This window comes from Lissotriton vulgaris, chromosome 7 (assembly GCF_964263255.1).
Source record: "Lissotriton vulgaris chromosome 7, aLisVul1.2, whole genome shotgun sequence".
Taxonomy (NCBI): Eukaryota; Metazoa; Chordata; class Amphibia; order Caudata; family Salamandridae; genus Lissotriton; species Lissotriton vulgaris.
The window spans coordinates 345,030,134-345,049,389 of NC_141695.1; the positions used below are offsets into that span (position 1 = coordinate 345,030,134).

A 19,256-nucleotide genomic window follows, 5' to 3' on the forward strand; every position below is an offset into this window, starting at 1 on the left:
TGCAGGCCCCCCTTGTGTTGTGGTGAGGTTGTTGTGCACTGGGGTACCACTTGAATTTCCCTGCACCAGGTGGCAGGCACCATGCGGTGTCTGCCACGTAGTGCAGGGAAACACAAGACATGGGTTTTTGACATTACAGAGGGTGCTGCAGCCAGCAGCAACCACTGCAATGTTATGGTTGCAGGATGCGACCACCACTGTGGCGGAAGCATCGTAATTGGAGGTGCTGGACCGCCGCCTTACAGACGGGCAGTCCCAGTCCCTGCATCAATGGCTGGCGGACATCGTAATGACTCCCTTAATGACTAATAAAACAATAAAACGGCACAAGGCAAGATAAGTAAATTCAAAGTCATGCTAATAAGCATGTTATACAAAACAATCCTAATCATTAAAAAAATACAAAAAAAGTGGCCAAATTTAAGCAGAAACAGAGGCATCTGAGATATTTTCCATAAGATCAATGTTCAGTGAATTCAGAACGGATTCCATCTCCGCAGGCGATGATTATGCAATTGCCTAATTGCCTAATTTGAAAGTTCAAAAGAACAGATATTTTCCTCATTATCAGCTGATGCGGAGGAAGAAGCCTGCTATCCTGCATCAGTGTTATTAGAGCCAGAATTAGGTAATCCTGGTGCTGAAGCACCCACCTTCCCCAGAGGGAGTGACTCGTACCAAGCATCTTTAAGCAGCCGCCAAGTTCATGGGACAACTCCAAAAATGGGTTGTGATAGGACTCAACACGTTCTTGTCCACGGCAACCAGCATTTGCAGAGCTAGGCAGACATCCAGTGCCCATTTCAAGAGGCACCATCTGCAATGTAACACAGGTTTTATGCAGGTAAACCAGGTGGGTCAGAATGAAAATGACCAATCCGTGTTCAGTTCCTGGAGCACAGGAGATGCAAAAAAACAGCGGTAACTGCATTATTAGTGGGCTTCAAAACTGAACATCCATTCCAGAGTAGCAACAATAAAACCAAAATGCTGCAAATGAGGAATAACACCAACGGGATGCCCCCAAATACACTTGAAACAAGTATTTGCAATGCAATGGGTCTCGCATTTAGGAGCTATTGGCACTATAAATGTCAATAGCTTAAATTCTCGCAAATGCGAGACCTATTGAATTGCGAGGCTGGTCCAGTTTGCATTTACTTGACCTGGCATTATGGTCAGGTTACATTGGGTAGATTTCAATGGAGTCTGTTTGTCAATGAGTTCCACCGTTCGCACCTTGTCTATCACCATGTGATTATAACGCCCTGTACAGTGGCTTTGAAGGCATCCCTTAACACATGTGGGGGAGTTTCCTGAACAGCATTGTGTGTCAAGTATTCGGCTATGGTTAAAGATGATTGATTTACTGGGTCTCTCTGGAGTTGAAAGTTGAGGTGGCAGTGTTGGTGGCCCTTGCAGTTAGAGGGTCCATCTTTCCAGGTAAGTGCTAGGTGTGTCTGATCAGATATTGAGATGTCTGATATGTTGCTGATTCGAGCATGATAAGTACTGAGAGGGTAATCAGGACATAAGTGATGCATGAATAGACTGAATGTACATGTTAAAAAAAGGACTAGTGTTTCTCATCTGGGTGTCACCAGGCATCAAGCAGCCCTGGTACTGTAATTTCTTTTTAGAGCAGGGTGGACATTACTCCTGTGCCTTGATAGACACAGCCCTTCCAATCTTTTTCTGGGTCCGATGCCAAATTGAAGTAGCCCCCACTATGATGTGCCCATTCACAGCTTGGAGCTGGTGTGCCAGGAGTGTGCGCAAGTAAAAGTCTTGCACTGTGTTCGGAGCATATGTGTTTAACAGCATGATGATAGTTGTTCCCCTGGGTCGAACTATTTTAATGGAGAATGGGCCCCTACCAATAGAGGAGCGTTTCTAGCCGATGTGGGGTTGCACAGGATCGCAAAGCCTGCTGTCTTGGAAAGGGGGGAGGCCCAATATTGATGGGGATAATTCTGGTAACATATGTGCCTTTGGACCTCTTTAATGAAGTGTGTTTTCTGAAGGAAAAGGATACCAGGGTCTTGTTGGAGGAGATAGTGCTAAATCTGGCATTGTTTACTTGGCAAGTTGAGATCCCTAACATTGAAGGAGAGGAGTTTTAGTGTGGGCGGTGCAGTGTCTGATGGTGAGTTATGCAGACTGTGTGTGGAGTGGACAGTACATGTGTCAGTAAGATGTGTTGTCATGTCCGGTGTTAATGTTGGTGACCAAGATTATGGGTTGATCTGCAACCAGTAGAGAAGAGGGAGCGGGGAGGGTATAATGAAACACATATAACTCTAATAGGCCAACTGGGACAGTCGAACAGTCTATGTCCATCTGTAGTGTGGGTATAGTTAAGTTTACCCACATGAGGTGGGGCCCTTGAAGCTGTGACATGAGGAGCCAGTGACATTTTACCAGGTAGGGAGCCAGTCATTGAAAGCAGTACCTGAGGTAGAGGGTAGATGGAGGGCAGGTGAGCAAGTCTCTGTATCTGTGTTCGACCCCGTTGGAAGAGCATAGGTAGGTAGACTGATCATTCCGCTGGTTGCACCTATCTGCGATCAGGATGCTGCTTGTGATGACCCCCATGTTATTCTGAGAAGGTGTGAGATGGTTTTGGCCTCAGTGGTATTCTTCTCACCAAGTTGTTAGTTCCTTATACTTCAGGCTGTTAGCCATTCTGGGCCAAGGTTTAGACGCTCCTCGGGTTGCTCATCCTGGTTTGGTTCACCTCCTTTCTCTAGTGGAAGGCCCAGCAGGGTTCTGAGAAGGTGTGAGATGGCTTTGGCCTCAGTGGTATTCTTCTCACCAAGCTGTCGGTTCCTTATACTCCAGGCTGTTAGCCTGGTGACCTAGTCTTAGGACACCCCCGCGCCGCACGGCCACCAGCTGTAGCGTGTGTCCCCCCCGCCTGCCTCGCTGTCTCTGCCTGCCTGCTGCCGGCTGACCACGCCCCCTGCCGTCGCTCGGCGTGGTCTCCTGCGGTCTAGGTATATGTGAATGTGATTTGGGTTTGTGAATTTCTGTTGCCGTTTTAGGCAGTTGTGCCCCTTCTTTTTTGCTCCTCTGTGACCCATTGTGCTCATAGTTTGTTTTTTGCCTTTCCCCCGGTGCTGTTCTCCCCTCTGTTAACCCCTGTGCCCTCCCGCCCCTTCCCCACTTCCCGCCTCCGTCAGGTTGGCCACGCCCCCTTTTCTTTCTGTACCCTACCCGCTCCCACCTCCCAGCTGCTCCTCCCTCCCTCGCACTTCGCCATAAATGGCGACCGGGCGAACGCGCAGCAGCCACGCACAGCGGGCGCGCTGATTGTGCGCCGAAGGCGCGCCAAAGGTAAGCCCGTCTGCGCCCGTCCGCGCCTGGACCGCGCCCAGTGCCAGGACCCCTGGCCCCCGCAGACCCCAGCCCACCCGCCGGACCTACAAAGCCACCGAACTCTACGCACTCAACGCCGGAAGAATCCCGGGGTGCTACCGAGCCACCCCGAGACGCACCCACGGACCCTTCTGCTGCAACGCCTGCAAGTTCACCTGCATCCGGACCTGCACCACTCCAGCAGTGCTCAAGACCTCGACGAGCAACGGCAGCAGCCACCTAAAGTGCATCCTGCTCAACACCCGCTCCGTCCACAGACACGCCGTCGAGCTCTGGAACCTGCTCGACACTACTTCACCAGACGTCGCCTTCCTCACGGAAACCTGGACGAATGCCTCTTCAGCGCCCAACATCGCCATCGCCATCCCAGACGGCTACAAGATCATCCGAAAGGACCGCATCAACCACACCGGAGGAGGCATCGCCATTGTCCACAGGAACACCATCCGCATCACGACCAACACTGACGACACCCTCGCAACCGCCGAGCACCTGCACTTTCAGGTCCACGTCAACCCCAAGACCACCCTCAGAGGCACCCTCATCTACAGACCCCTGGGACAACGCACACAATTCAGCGAAGACATCGCCGACTTCATCAGCCCGCACGTCCTCTGCTCCGCTGACTACATCCTCCTAGGGGACCTCAACTTCCACCTGGAGAACAACAACAACCGCAACACCACCACCCTGCTGGACAACCTCGCCAACCTGGGACTCAAGCAGCTGGTGACCACCCCCACCCACTACGCCGGACACACACTCGACCCCGTGGGTGCGTCTCGGGGTGGCACTCGACCCCGTCTTCTCATCCAGCAAGGACATCGCCTTCAGCCACGCCACCGGACTCCACTGGACAGACCACAGCTGCGTCCACTTCAGCTTCGGAAGGACCACGATCCACCACCACCAGCAACAGGTTGCACACAGGAGCTGGAACAAGATCACAGCCGACCAGCTCGCGACCTCCCTGAACATGAACCCTCCCACCAGCACAACGAACCCTAGCCAGGCGGCCACCAACCTCACGAAGTGGATCAGCGACTGCGCAGACGAGCTCGCCCCCCTGAGGACCCCGCCCAGCAGACCCGGTAGCAAGAAAGCCCCATGGTTCACCGACGAACTCAAGAGCTCCAAGAAGAACTGCCGAGCCCTCAAGAGAACCTGGCGCAGAGACCCAACACCGGACAACATGACTGCCCTCAAGCTCGCCACCCGTAAACACCACCAACTCATCCACGCCACCAAGAAAACTGCATTCAAGGAACGACTGGACAACAACGCACACAACAGCAAGGAACTCTTCAACATCGTCAAAGAGCTCTCCAACCCCAACGCCGGAAACAACGACATCACCCCTTCGCAAGACCTCTGCAACTCCCTCGCCTCCTACTTCCACAACAAGATCGCGGACATACACAACAGCTTCAGCACTCAACCGACGAACGCCACGACCGAACCACCGCCCGCCACCACCACCCTCCGCGCTTGGACTCCGATCAGCACCGAAGACACCGTCCGCACGATGAACTCCATCCACTCCGGATCTCCGACCGACCCCTGCCCTCACCACGTCTTCAACAAGGCCGACGCTGTCATCGCACCCCACCTGCGGGACATCATCAACACCTCCTTCGACACCGCTACCTTCCCGGAGAGCTAGAAGCACGCCAAACTCAGCGCCCTACTCAAGAAGCCATCGGCCGACCCCACCGACCTCAAAAACTACCGCCCCATCTCGCTGCTCCAGTTTCCTGCAAAAGTAATCGAGGAGACCGTCAACAAGCAGCTGGCCGCCTTCCTCGAGACGAACGGATCCCTCGACCCCTCGCAGTCTGGCTTCCGGGCCAACCACAGCACCGAGACCGCCCTGATCGCAGCCACCGATGACATCCGAGCGCTGCTCGACAACGGAGAAACAGCGGCCCTCATACTCCTCGACCTCTCCGCGGCCTTTGACACTGTCTGCCACCGTACCCTAGTACAACGCCTCAGCAACGTCGGAGTCCAGGAGAAGGCACTGGAGTGGATCATCTCCTTCCTCGCCGGAAGGACACAGAGAGTCCGTCTCCCTCCATTCAGATCCGAAGCCACCGAAGTCATCTGCGGCGTCCCTCAAGGCTCCTCGCTCAGTCCAACCCTCTTCAACGTCTACATGAGCCCCCTCGCAGATATCGCATGCCAGCACAACCTCAACATCATCTCCTACGCCGACGACATCCAGCTGATCCTCTCCCTTACCAACGACCCCGCCACCGCCACCGCCAGAGCCAACCTTCACGAAGGGATGAAAGAGGTAGCCGAATGGATGAAGAACAGCCGCCTGAAACTGAACTCGGACAAGACGGAAGTCCTCATCCTGGGATCCTCACCCGCCGCTTGGGACGACTCCCCGCCCTAGGCAGCGCACCCAAACCAACAGACCACGCAACCTGGGCTTCATCCTGGACTCCTCCCTCTCCATGACCAGACAAGTCAACGCCGTCTCCTCGTCGTGCTTCAACATCCTGCGCATGCTACGTAAGATCTTCCGGTGGATCCCTACCAAGACCAGGAATACGGTCACCCAGGCCCTCGTCACCAGCCGTCTGGACTACGGCAACTCCCTCTACGGAACCACCGGCAAACTCCAGAAGAGACTCCAGCGGATCCAGAACGCCTCAGCCCGACTCATCCTGGACATCCCCCGTCGCAGCCACATCTCCGGACACCTGAGAGACCTGCACTGGCTCCCGGTCAACAAGAGAATCACCTTCCGTCTCCTCACCCACGCACACAAAGCCCTACACAACCAAGGCCCAGGATACCTCAACAGCCGCCTCAACTTCTACGCTCCCAAACGCCAGCTTCGATCGACCAGCCACGCCCTCGCCGCCGTCCCCCCGCATCCGAAGAGCCACCACAGAGGGACAGTCCTTCTCCTACCTCGCAGCCAAGACATGGAACTCCCTCCCCACCCACCTCCGTCTGACCCAGGACCACCTCGCCTTCAGGAAGCAACTCAAGACCTGGCTGTTCGAGCAGTAGCGGACCCCCTCCCCCAGCGCCTTGAGACCCTCTGGGTGAGTAGCGCGCTATATAAATGCGATGATTGATTGATTGATTAGCCATTCTGGGTCAAGGTTTAGACGCTCCTCGGGTTGCTCATCTTGGTTTGGTTCGCCTGCTTTCTCCAGTGAAAGGTCCAGCAGGGTTCTTGCTTCCGCAAGAGACTGGAGAATGCAATGTTTTCCTGTCCAGAGAAACATATACTGCTGAAGGGGTGTCCCTATTGATATCTAATGCGTTTTTTTATAGAAAGTCTGTAATGTGCGAAAGTCTTTACGGCGTCGGAGTGTGGATGCCAAAAGGTTTTGAAAGTGGAAGATGGTGTGGACTCGTAAGATCAAATCTTTCCTTCTAGCCAGGCATGTGATTTCCTCCTTGCCCTCAAAGTAGTGTGCCTGTGTGAGGATATCTGGGACCGTAACCGTTCTATTGAAACTGATGAAGACTCGTGGGTCTGGCCCAGTCTGGGTGATGGTAGTTCTGGACTGCCTCTGATCGCCTAGAGTAAGTCTTTGGTAAACGTCAGGATGTCCATTCTTTCTACGTCCTTGGGGACTCCCAACACAAGTATATTGTTGCGCCTACTGCTGTTTTTCGAGGTCTTCCTGTTTATTTGCAAAACCATATTTTGTTTCTCTAGCAGTTGCACTCTGTGCCACAGCATTTGTGGTCCTCAATACTCTAGTCCATCGTGCCCTCTAAGATATCCACAATTTGCCCTACTACCTTCCCTAATTCCTGTAGGCAAGACTTAAATTCAGTCCAATTTCGGTGCACATCTACATCAAATATTGGTCCATATGTCCATCACAGAGCTCTCTTAGTTATGTTTGCTTCTACTATGATGTCAATGTCTGGGTAGGAGTCACCGGGCAGGGGACTGTGCCTATGGCTGTGGTGGGAGGCCTGTGATCTGGTAATAAGATTGTCACCAGTATGTACAATTCTTGTGCGGGAAATTTGGCGCAAGGCCTGTTACTCTGAGGTGAGCGTCCTTCGGTGCGGTTGATTCGGAAGGTCACAGAAAGTCCGGTGGCAGCAGTGGGTCACGTCTCATTGAGCCGCCTGCGGAAGGCTTTAGCTTCCAAACTTGGGGTGCTTTTGTGAGGCTTTAGGCTAAGGAGCAGTGGCGTTCTCTTTAGCTGTGTCTGTCTCCTGCTCTGCAACGCCCCTCCATACATTAATTTTAAAAGTGATTTTTTTTATTAAAAAAATATTTGCCAGCCTTTCGAGCTTGCAACAGTCAAATTAGGAATGGGGAAAGCTAGAACTCACCAGGGAATAGACAATTTGCATTTATAGGTGAAAGACTGAAGTGTGGTTACCCGAGGAATCGGTAGGCATGACTATTCCGAATATAGTAATGTAAAGCTTAGATGGTTAGTAGTGGAATTCTGAACCCTATTCTTTACTGAAAGGTTTATCGGCAAATGAACAGTTTGCACTATAGGTCCATGTTTGTACACTAAAATACTGATGAATGTCACAGAAGATTCTCATTTGTGGAAGCATAAACATGTATTTAAACAAATCAGTGATGCACCTGCCTAATTAAGCACATTTCTTTATAAACTGATCAAACAATAAGTAAATAACAATGCCAATTGTTTGACTTCAGAATAACCAAAATCTAACGTTTTATGAAACTTCACTAACACAAGCAACTACACAGACAACAGCCCTACACACAAAACTGGTATAGCACTTGAGCAGTGTAAGCTTTACTTGTTGTACATACAGAACAAGCACATCATTGACAGCAACTACACTTCACTATTTATTCCTCAAGTGGACGTCAATTAAAACATTATATTTAGTGTAAATGTAGCCTTCAATTCACCTCTCACTGATGTGTAAATATATATATATTTTTTTTCACTGAAACAACCAAAGGTTACAGGGACGTTATAGTTAGGTTCAGATTTCACTCATACAAAACCAGTGAAATATAGCAGTCATAGTTACCTCACCTAACTATAACTTCCGCAACGCACTGCTTATGACCTCACATGATATTACATCACTTATGACAGTCAGTGACATCACTGATGACATCTCAAATGACATCACTGATGTAATGTAATGTAATGTAAATAGATTTATTAAGCGCGGTTGCTGCCCACGGGCGTCCAAGCGCTGAGTTCAAGCAGAGAAGAGACGGAGCAGAAGAGTTAGCACTCAAAGGATTTGGCAAACAGTAACGTTTTCAGCTTTTTTCGGAACGAGAGCAGATCTGGGTTGGACCGAAGTGGAAGGGGGAGAGCGTTCCAAAGCTTAGCAGTGTTCCAGGAGAATAGCCTACCCCCGGTCCTGGCTCGCTTTACTCTAGGAACAACTGCTAGGAAAGCCTCCGTAGACCGGAGGTTCCTGTTTGGATGGTAGGGGATGACAAAGTTGTCAAAGATTGCTGGTCCTGTTTTCCAGAAGGCCCGGTGCGCAATGCATAGCGCCTTAAAAGCCACTCTCTGCCTCACTGGCAGCCAGTGCAGACTCTTTAGTCCAGGTCTGGCTGACTGGGTTCGCGGAATCTGTAGCAGGGTACGTGCTGCGCAGTTTTGTACCACCTGCAGCTTCCGGAGGGTCATCTCGGGGGCCCCTACGTATAGAGCATTATTTGAGTCCAGGCGGGACTGGATGAGGCCTTGTACTGCTACCTTTTTTGCTTCCAGAGGTAAAAGCGGGAGGACCTTCCTCAGGATTCTGAGCAGGCCGAAGCATGTGGCGGACAACTTGGTAGCCTGGGTGGAGAAAGAGAGCTTTTTGTCGAGCCACACTCCTAGGCTCTTTACATTTTCCTTAGGGGTGGGAGGAGCGCCCAGCCCGCGGGGCCACAAGGAAGTGAAAGGTACTGGCGGAGCTGGGCCTAGAAGCATGAGCTCCGTTTTCTCTCCGTTCAATTTGAGGAAAGAGTTGGTCATCCACTCCTTGACGTCCTCTAAGCATTTCAGCAGACCTCCCAGGGGTTGCCCGTTGTTCTCATGGGCCAATGAAACCACTAGCTGAGTGTCGTCGGCGTACGACACAATTTTAATGCCGTACGGTTCGACGACCCCAGCCAGCGGTCTCATATATATATTAAATAGCGCAGGGCTCAAAGAGGAGCCCTGCGGTACTCCGCAGCTGAGTGGTTTGCTGTGTGACACTGTGTCACCGTCGAAGATCTGAAAAGATCTTTCTGACAGGAAAGAGTCAAACCACCTAAGTGCGTCACCTGATACTCCGATGTCATAGAGACGGTTCAGCAAGGTGGCATGGCTGACCGTATCGAAGGCAGCACTTAGATCAAGGAGGATCACTGCCACTGATCCTCCCTGATCCAGTACCCTTCGAGATTCTTCGGTGACCGCTAGTAAGGCGGTTTCAGTGCCATACTTCGGTCTGAAGCCTGCCTGGGACGTGTGTAATAGAGAATAATTTTCTAGGAACTGGACCAGCTGGGCATTTATATATTTCTCCAGCACCTTGCTTGCCCATGGGAGGAGTGAGATGGGGCGGTAACTGGAGTGATCGTCAGGGTCCAGGTTGGGTTTTTTCAACAGCGCCCGCACCATGGCTTGCTTCCAAGCTAAGGGGACTGTGCATGCGGATATGGATGAGTTTAGAAGCTCCAAGATTACAGGCAAGGTGGTTTGACATGCCTGCATCAGGACTTCCGGTGGAGCTGGGTCACGTGGTGAGCCCGACTTGACTTGGCACGCCACTTTGCTAAGAGTGTCAAGATCCAGAGGAGGGAAGTGCTCAAGAGTTGGCTGGTCTGGGGGCAGAGGGGGTCTGGGGGGGGAAGGGTCAGTCGCATCGGGGGTTGTGACTACTGTTGGGAAAGTGGAGTAGATTTTCAAAACTTTATTGTAAAAGAATTCCGCAAGCTCATTGCATTGATCCTGAGTTTTGTTCGGGGGGGGGAGCAGTGTTGACGCTAGTGCATTGCTTTATTATGTGGAAAATCTCCTTGGGCTTGGATTTGGCTTCCAAGATTTTATCAGAGTAAAAGGCTGCCTGGGCTGCCTTGACCCCTTCTCTGTAGGCTCTAATCGCCTCTTTGTAGGATACCTTTTTTTCCGGGAGGAAGTCTAATCGCCAGGCTCTCTCTCGTTGCCTGCAAAGGCGTTTTAGCTCTCTCAGAGCGTTGGAAAACCAGGGAGCTGATTTCTGCAATCTTTTTGAAGAGGATCTGCAGAGAGGGAGGATCGTATCTAACGAATTCGTGATCCAGCTCACATAGTTTTTGTTTGATACATTGGGGTCAGGGCAGGGAGGTGGACGGGTGGAGTCCAGGTTGTGCGTCCTTGATTCCAAGGGGAGTGCTGATGACATCAGCAAGTGAGTGCAATTGTTTTTAAGAGTTTATGGGTGTTAAACATATATACTAACCTACTACAAAAGTAAATTTAGGATACTAGGTGCACTACTATTAAGTGATACTTCTTCTAACATATATCATGTGAGGGGCTGCATGCGAGTATCCTTGTGTGTTTAGGTATGTAAGTGGCTGCATAGGTGTATAAATGGATGTGTGAGTAGCTATGTAGGTGAGTGAGATGCTGTGTAAGTGGCTGTATTGGTGAGTGAGTGGGTGTGTTAGTGACTGTATGGGTGAGTGGCGGTATGAGTGGCTCAATGGGTGGATAAGTGGGTGTGTAGTGACTATGTGCGAGTGAGTGTGTGTGTTTCTGAACGGCTCATGAGTGAGTGACTCAATTTGTAAGTGGCTGTATGGGTGAGTGAGGGTCTGTTTGAGTTGGTGTTTGGATAAGTGAGTTGGTGTGTAAGTGGCAGTATTGAAGAGTAACTATCTGTGTGAATGGCTGTATGGGCGCATGAGTGACTCATTTTCTAAGTGGCTGTATGGGTGAGTGAGGGGCTGTTTGAGTGGGTGTTCGGTTAAGTGAGTTGGTGTGTGAGTGGCTGTATTGGAGAGTAAGTATCTTTGTGAATGGCTGTATGGACAAGTGAGCAGATGTGGGAGTGCTTGCATGTATGTGTGAATGAGCATGTAAGTGGTTATGTTATGTTATAGTTTTATTTTTAAAGCGCATAGCTACCCGGAGGCTTCCCAGTGCTAAGAGCGAGATGCGGTGCTTAGAGAAGTGGGATGATTTAGTGGTACTGATGAAAGATCCAAGTCTTCAGCATCTTTCTGAAGTTTGATTCCAGTTCCAGGAATCTTCGTTCGCGAGGTAAGGTATTCCATAGCTTAGGAGCCAGGTGCGGAAAAGATCAACCTCCCCATCTAGTTTTTTTAATTCTGGAAGTTCTTAACAGGCGCTCAGAGTCAGACCTTACATGTCTGATGTGAACATATAACGCTACCAAGGCTCTGATTTTCTGAGGACCCCTATGGTTAATGGCTTTGTGTGTCAGGCATAGTGCTTTGAATTTAATTCAAAGCACTCCACACCACTTGGAGTCAAGCTAGCCGGGCTGATGAGAGGTGTGACCTCGAAACCGGTCCGGTCCTCGGATGCTTGATTCCGTTCTGGGAAGGACATGGCTTTTGTAGTTCGGACTGGACTGTTCCCATGGGGCAACAGGGTCAGAGCTGATTTGCATATCGCCATTGTCTAACCCAGGGTGGTGTGGAGTGCAAAAAAACGATGGATTCGGGCCCAGATCTTTTGACTGGGGGAATGTGTGACATTGATCCACATTCGGTCCATCACTTGTTGTTTTTGCAATTGCCGCCCTAAGTGCGCTGGGGATGCCCAGACGTGGGTCCCAGGCACTCCACACCACTTGGAGTCAAGCTAGCCGGGCTGATGAGAGGTGTGACCTCGAAACCGGTCCGGTCCTCGGATGCTTGATTCCGTTCTGGGAAGGACATGGCTTTTGTAGTTCGGACTGGACTGTTCCCATGGGGCAACAGGGTCAGAGCTGATTTGCATATCGCCATTGTCTAACCCAGGGTGGTGTGGAGTGCAAAAAAACGATGGATTCGGGCCCAGATCTTTTGACTGGGGGAATGTGTGACATTGATCCACATTCGGTCCAATACTTGTTGTTGTTTTGTTGTTTTTGAATTTAATTCTAGCCTCAATCGGTAACCAGTGAATTGCTTTGAGATATTTTTCAACTGGTTCCTGGATTGGCACCCTACACAGCAGCCTAACTGGGGCATTCTGCACAACTTGAAGTAATTTAATAACATATTTGGGGGCCCTAAGTAGAGGGAGTGTCCATAATCAAGACGTGAGGTTACCAATGCATGTGTTACTGTTTTCCTTAAATGGATAGGATTCAACTCTTATGGAGCAGTCTGAGTAAGGGTACGGGGAGTGCCACGGAGTTGGCAACAAACTCTGTGGCACTCCGCGAAGCTCCGCTACGCCGCCTGCCTCCACCCCCCAATATTAATATAACTAAAGATTATATTAAAAAGACTTACCTTTAAACCGCGGTGTTCCCGGGCTGCCCTTCTCGTCTTCTTCCTCGTTAAAAATACTGATAATAAAACTGCGCATGCGCATTTCTTGTAAGAATGTGAGCATGTGCAGTTTTATTATCAGTATTTTTAACACAGAAGAAGACGAGAAGGGCAGTCCGGGGATGCCGCAGTTTAAAGGCAAGTCTTTTTATGATACTTTTAAGTTATATTAATAATAGGGGGGGTGGAGGCGGGCAGTGGGCCAACTCCGCTGCGGAGCTACTGAGTTTTGCCAACTCCGCGGAACAAGAGTAGGCAAAACTCTGCATACTTCGCGGGCGGAGCGGAGTTTTCCGCCCACGGTTAATTCTAAGTAGGCCAAAGCATGGCCCTGCTAGTTTCCTTGCTTGAACCTCCATTGTTAATTTCTTGTCCGTCCAGTATCCAAGGTTTGATTGAGGAACTTGGGACTGGCGAATTGCCCAAGCAGCCTGGCCAGCTAGACAGAGATCTAAGGAATGAATTGTTTCCCAGGATCATCATCTCTGTCTTGTCTCCATTCAGCTTAAGATGCCTCCTTGTCATCCACTCCACCACTCTTTCCAAGCATAGCGCTAGTTGGTCAGATTCAATCTTGGTTCCAGAATAAAATTAGATCACCAGCTGTGTATCAGCGCAACCATGGAGATGCCAAACTCCTGTACTAAACAGTTGTTCATATAAGGCCAATAAGTCCTGATAACAGTATGCTATCCGACAAAGCACAGAGGGTAGAAATTATTTTAAGCCGGTATGGGGCGGGACACATACGGACATTGTTCAGTAATAAGTAATACATTTATTCCACAATATTCATATCAGACTGTTCAAAAGAAGAGATGCGGTGCTCATAAATTAGTGAAAAGAGGGGGCGTTGTGCTATGGTGAGTAATAAAAACTTTGAAAACATTCATCACATTCACAACATAAGAAAAACTCCTTGCTCGTCTGGGGATTAATATACCCCTGGACTCCGTCTAGAAGCAGCTCCTCTGACCCAGAGTCTCCTTGATAGTTTTTTCTAATTCTATTCTCCAGGACGCGTTCCTTCAGGGCATTCCTATCCCTCGCTGTCACAAATTACCCAGCCTACGTTCGGGCTGTATAGGTTATTGTGTGAGTTGCTGAACAGGTAAATGACTGGTTGTATGAGTGGCTGTATGGGTGAGTGAATGTTAGTGTTTGTGTGAGTGGTTGAACGAGTGAGTGAGTGGGTCTGTAAGTGCCTCTTTGGAGGAGTGAGTGGGTATGTGAGTACTGGCGTGGGTCTGTGAATGGGTATGTGAGTTGTTGTAAGGGTGTGTGTATTTCTGTGGATGATGCCATCAGTGATGTCATTTGAGATGTCATCAGTGATGTCACTGACCATGTCATGATTGATTTATTATGTGAGATCATAAGCAGTGCATTGCAGGACATACGTTATAGTTAGCTCAGGTAACTATAACTGCTGAATTCCACAGCTTTTGTACGAGTGAAATCTGAGCCCAACTATAACGTCCCTGTAACCTTTGTTTTTTTACAGTGAATTTCTAAGGCTTTTTAAAATCTATTTCCTAACTATAACTTCCCAGGAACCTTTGGTCTTTTAAGTGAATTTCTAAGCTTTTTCAAATTCTAATTCATAACCATAACATCCCTGTAACCTTTGTTTATATGAAGTGAATTTCTTTGTTTTTTTAACTAGTAGTCACGATTGCAGAGAGGTGGACAGAAGGAACGGGCCTCTGACAAGCTAACAGGGATCCACCTGTAAGGGACGTACTGGAGGTAACAGGACGGCTTCTTGGCCCCCAATGTCCCTCAACCTCCAAGAGAACTTCATCCCCCAACCAGCAGTGCGCCAGGAGGCGCGTTTGCAGAGTGGTGGAGAAAGGGGGCATGGCCTCCGACAACCTCTCAGGAATCCATTTGTAAGGAACGTACTGGAGAAAACAGGAGGGCTTCTTGGCCTCCAAGGTCCCTCAGCATCCAGGAGGGTTTCATCCCCCAACCAGCACTGCACCAGCAGGCACATTTGCAGAGTGGTGGAGAAAGGGGACGTGGCCTCCGAAACCTCTCAGCAATCCTGCTGTGTGGAACTTACTGGATGTTACAGGAGGGCTTGTTGGCCCCCCCAGGACAATCAGCAGCCAAGGGGACTTCATCCCCCAACCAGCAGTAGCACAGTGGTGTAGAAAAGGGGCGTGGCCTCCGAAGACCTCTCAACAATTCGGCAGTGTGGAACTTACTGAAAGTAACAGAAAGGATGTTGGCCCCCAAGGACCCTCTGCAGCCAAGGGGACTTCATCCGCCAACTAGTTGTAGGCCAGGAGGCACATTTGTAGAGTGGTGGTGAAAGGGGACAGGGCCTCTGGCAAATTGCCAGTCTTTTCTTTTTATTATTTATTTGGTGAGGGGGCCGCATCGGCTCCTTTCCCCGGGCCAATTTCGGCCACGGGAACCCCATCACCCAGGGGCCACGCCTATTTAGAATGGGGAAGGGGGGACGAACAGTCAACCTCCCCAGGCTGATTTGGGTCCCGGGGACCCCATCCCCTGGTGTTTGGCCTTTAAAAAAAATAAAAATTATAAAGTAAAAGGGAGGGGCCCGCTCCTGTGCCGATTTCGGCCTCGCAGACCCCATCTTCCTGGGACACAGTTTTTTTTTCTTTAACAAAAATGTATATTAATAATGACAGGGGGCTGCGAGGCCCCCATCACTGCTGATTTCGGTCCCAGGCACCCGATCTCCCAGGGCCCGGCCTCTATTATGGGTGAGCTGGTCCTATCCAGGGCACCCACTTAGGATGGTCCTTGCCGGTCCTCCACCTCCTGCTGGAGCCGGCATTGCTTTTACAGAGCAGGAGCTGCCAACATGCAGCTTTCTCTCTGTAAAAACAATTGTGCTCCGCTTTGAACAAGCGAGAGCAAAACACTCAAAGCAGAGCAAGGTTTGCTATACCTCGGCAGGAGCAGTAAAGCTCTGACCAAGCCATAGCAAACAGCTTTGTCCCGGGGGTGGGAACCCCGGGACATAGCAGGAACCGGTCCTGGGAGGTGGCGGTCCCCAGGCTCATGTATGGCTCCTGGAGGGGGGGCCACGCGCCGCCCTCCTTTCTTGATTAAGGGGATTTCCTGGGGAAGTGGGGGTGCCCAGGGCCAAGAACAACCCGGGAGAGGGGCCCACATACATTTCTAAAATAAAAAAAGGAGTTTGGCTACAGTGAGGTGAGGGTCCCCAGGGGTTCCATGAGGCCCCCACATGTCAAAACCAAAAATCCCCAGGGAGGTGGTGGTCCCCCCCCCCTCCACCCCACCAGACCTGAGGGATCAGGGTATTTTCCTATTTTCCTATGCTGTCTGCTTTTCTCTCATTGTTTTTTTTTCTACCTTTCTTGTGGGATTGGGATTCAAGCCGAGTCCCAAGGTGGCTGCCAACACTTCCTAGTTGAAGTGTTGGTAGCCAATCAAATTTCTGTAGACTCCACGACTCCACTGTAAGAGCTTGCTTCCCCAGATATCTATAATTTTTAAACTTAAATATCTCTACATCTACTGAACAGATTTACACCAAATCACAAAAAGCACGCTTTCTGGATCAACATCTAGCATTCTGCAAAATTTGGTGTAATTCTGTTCATCGTTAAAAAAACAAAACACAATTGACAGGGGAAGAAAATGTTTTGGGATCCCCCATTTTCTCGGCCCCCACTTGACGGATTACCCCCAAAATTTCAACACAGCAGCTGAAACAAAATGGTTAAGCTTTATGAAAATGTTGTAAAGAGTCATAAACTGGCACCAAAGTTATTGGCAAAACAAAAAACGTTTGTCCTACAGAAACTTTGGTCCTAACTATAACTACCTACTGGCTATCAGCAGTAGGTAATATTTATACAGGGCTTGATTAATCCACTCGCACACTCGCTATGGTGAGCCACATTTAATCAGGATGAACTATTTTTAGAGCCTACTCGCCCATTCTAGCGAGCTGACAACAGGTGTTCTGCTTGCTCACAAAGAGTGAATGAGAAATAAAGATGCCTTTAAATCTTGTTATCTAGTCACATTTGCTTGGCTTTCAGAGACAGAAGTCAAAAGTCAGTTTGTCTTCCTACATTTAAAATTTCTTTCTGTGACTGAAGTTAGAGGATTTTGTAAAGTGAACTGTGTGACAATCGCACTTTACAAAGCATATGAAATGAAAGGCTGTAAGATTTCAGGCTATTTTATTAACATAACACTGAAATAGCTAATAAGTGAACTTTTGAAACATTTCAAATATATTTCAATAGTTATGAAGAAAGCAAACACAAGGAGGTGATGGACGAAGCGCTGAAACTTTTCAGACACTCACCCCCAGTCACAGATCTGGTTTGAATCCATCATCGGTCTTTAGCTCACTTTGCCACCCCAGTTCTGACCCAGCCATATGCAAATCAGTCTTGACTCTGTTCCTTATGGGAACAGTCCAGCCCGAACTGCCAAGCCAGGTCTCCCTGGACCAGAAACAAGCACCCTGGGACCCGTTTTGGGGTAACACCCCTCCTCAGCCAGGCCAGCTTGAATCCAGTGGCAAAGTGAGCAAGGGACCCACATCTGGGCATACCTTGCCAACTTATGGTTAACAAAGCAAACACAGGGATATGAGGGTCAGAGCGCTGAAACTTTTCAGACACTCAACCACAGTCACAGATCTGGGTTGAATCCATCCTCGTTCTTTAGCTCACTTTGCCACCCCAGTTCAGACCCAGCCATATGCAAATCAGTCTTAGCCCTGTTTCCTATGGGAACAGTCCAGCCCGAACTGCCAAGCCAGGTCTTCCCTGGATCGGAAACAAGCATCCTGGGACCGGTTTCAGAGTAACACCACTCATCAGCCAGGTTAGCTTGAATCCAGTGGCAAGTTATGAATACACATATTTGTAATTCTGTGTTGAAAAAAAAGATTCTTATAGGATTAAAACAAATGGGAACACTTTACTTGGTGATGTGCCAGTTTTAAATATTTTTGCTGAAACCCAATTTCCAAACATTGTTTATGCGCTATATAGTTTTATCAGTAAAACTACATGTTAGTGAGAAAGTTATGTGGCCATTTCAATGGAAAATGTGTTATCTGTAAATGACTACCATATCATGCTTTAGTAATATATTTATGAACAGTGAGTTTTTAAACAAGACGTGGGAAATATTCCAGCTCCTGCCCAGATGAAAATGCTATTAGTGAACTAAGAGGCACGCCATGGATCATGTGTGCCCCATATGTGGGCGGGATTTCAAAAAAAATGACTAACCTTGTTGTTGTCGGTCGCCAGCCGCCACCTCTCCTCCAATGCAGGAACAGGAAGCACCCAGACTCCCTTAGCCAATCATGACGGTGCCTTCCTGCATCCCGATCCGGCACTCAGACAGGGGGCCTGTGCTTGTTCTACACCCAGGCAGCACAAAACAGGTGGAGAACATGCAATGTGCGCCTGTCGGTTTGGTGTCCCAAGACGGCCGTCCAAACCGTCATGTGCACTTAAGGGGCAGCAGCAAACACTCCTCTACCCTCTCCCAGGCTGTGACAAGCCCAGCCCCGCCCGCTCCAACCTGGCTTGCTCCTTACAGAAGAAAATGATAACGTAACGTTATTAACGTTGCGTATTAAAATGTCTCCCAAAGATCTGGACAGAATGCTTGTAATAAAAGAGGATCTGCTTTCATGGTTACCCCCACTTTTTGCTTGACGTCAGTCTATTCTTGACCTAGTCTGCTGGCATCCGCTAATCAGGACCCCAGCAACTGTGCTTTTTCCCCTAAATTGACCTGGTAAGTACTTTTGTACATCCACAATAGGCTACTATTGTACCCTTGTAAATCCCTAGTATATGGTACTGAAGTACACAGGGCATAGGTACACCAGAAGTCGCCCATGGGAGTCCACTTAAACGGTGACTACAGGCCTGCCATTGCAGCCTGTGTGAGTTGGTGCTTGCATCTCTCACAACAGATCTACGTTTCCTTATATCTGAGGTCACTGCACCTTAAACCGATGAGTCATCACTATGGCAAGCTCTTCAGTCCTGAGGGCAGAATGCTTTGTTATAAGTGTGAGGGTGTCCCTGCATGAGTAGGACACCCTATAAACCTCGGAGTCGATTCTCCAGTCATTACGAGATGTCTAACTACATAGTGCCTGCAGGAACCTGGTCATGTTTGGTATCAAACATATTGGCTTCATACCCCAAAACCAATTTCAGTGTTGAAAGTATGATCTCGTGTACTGGGGGGCTCCTTAGGGGACCCCTCTGTACTCCCACTAACAGTCTTTCAGGGTCTGCAAGCAAGCTAGTGCTGCCGCCGACCACAGACACAATTCTGCCTTCCTGCTGCTGAGCCTAGCTGGAGCAGGGGAAGGTAGAACAATAGGTTTCCAGTCACAGGGAGGTGTGGCCACCTCCCA

At 49.4% G+C, this 19,256-nt stretch overlaps 1 protein-coding gene across 8 annotated transcripts in view; it reads right to left on the reverse strand.

Moving 5' to 3' along the window:
- FLT3LG (fms related receptor tyrosine kinase 3 ligand) overlaps window positions 1-19,256 on the reverse strand; it is a 740,120-nt gene that overhangs the window by 434,338 nt on the left and 286,526 nt on the right. The window lies entirely within an intron of this gene.